The sequence below is a fragment of the Vigna radiata genome, unplaced genomic scaffold (genome assembly GCF_000741045.1).
Source record: "Vigna radiata var. radiata cultivar VC1973A unplaced genomic scaffold, Vradiata_ver6 scaffold_454, whole genome shotgun sequence".
Taxonomy (NCBI): Eukaryota; Viridiplantae; Streptophyta; class Magnoliopsida; order Fabales; family Fabaceae; genus Vigna; species Vigna radiata.
In genome coordinates this window covers 8,507-9,901 of record NW_014543420.1, presented here as the reverse complement: position 1 = coordinate 9,901, position 1,395 = coordinate 8,507, and positions in this window count along the sequence as shown.

The window sequence follows — 1,395 nt, the reverse complement described above, 5'->3', positions numbered from 1 at the left end:
AAGATTAAATGCTCAAAAGTTATTTTTGCAAAAAGCTATGCATCAATATATAGTTTTCTCAAGTCTGGCGCATATTAATCGATTACATTATTAATGTAATTGGTTAAGCAATTATCACTACTATACCAGAATTACATTAATGCAGATTTAACANATTACGCATTTAATGTTATTGATTNCACAATTAATATAAGTCAAAACAATTCAAAATATGACTATTATGTTAGTTAAGACTTATCATGAAAACAATTTTCAGTGTGCACGAGATTTAACCGATTAAGAAAATCATGTAATCGGTTAAGTAATTCACTTAAGCAATTTTGAAAACATTTTCATTTGAAAACTCATCACAACACTCAACAACTAGGTGTAAGTGAAGGCATGAGTTTTAATCAATTAAACATATATTGTAATCGGTTAAAACTTGCAGTTTGCCACANTTAAGCATTTGCTGATATATGATGAATCTAACTGATTACATAAACATTGTAATCGATTACTTCATACAAATATAATTTAAATTTGTGCAAAGAGTTTTTTTATTCAAAAACATGAATATGCATACCATAGATATAAACTCATGTATAATCATAGTAAGTATACAAACCAAACAATTCAAGCACAAACAAACATGTAAATGCAACTTTTCATATTAAAAATGTTTTTGTTGTTGTGCAACTAACTCATTGAAACATTTTTGTCGTTGTCATCATGAAAAACACACAAGAGTTTAGGTTTAGCTTTCACATAGCTCTCCCTATCAATACTCTCAATCCCGAATAAGAACCTCTNATATTTCGCCACCACCTACAGAGGAAAAACAAAGAAAACTCAATCCCAAAATCGTGAGCCAAACGTGAGAATNGAACCCCTATACTGCGAAGTTGTCGCGAAACGTAGAAGCCCCCTCTCTCTGCAAGACAAACCATAAAAAATTAAAGTGAAGGGAGAGAAAACCTCCCTTCTTGCACAACGAACCANCACGAAGGGAAAGGGAATAACAAGAAGGATCATGCGCCCTCGCGAGGCACCAGGGAAGACGATAACATCACCGGAGTCACGCCATTACTACACTGTTGTCTTCGCCACCACGAGATCACCTCTTTTACGCGAGCCAAATGATTTTCCACAAGCTGGGTTGTCTGCTCGAGAACAGTGATAGAGAAGAAGCTTGAAGCTTTTGGGTTTGTTGGCAAGAAATGTAGAAGAAAAGAGAATGAAAAAAAAAAAAACTCTTGAGAGAAACAAACAATTGGAAATTTGAGATTTTTAATTAGGATTACGTAATTTTTACTTGAAAAGCTTTCTCTTCTTTTTTTAAGAGTAATAAAAAGAAATTAATTTTAAAAAATATAAATTAAATTATTATTATTATTTTTTGCTGGTTATAGGTAC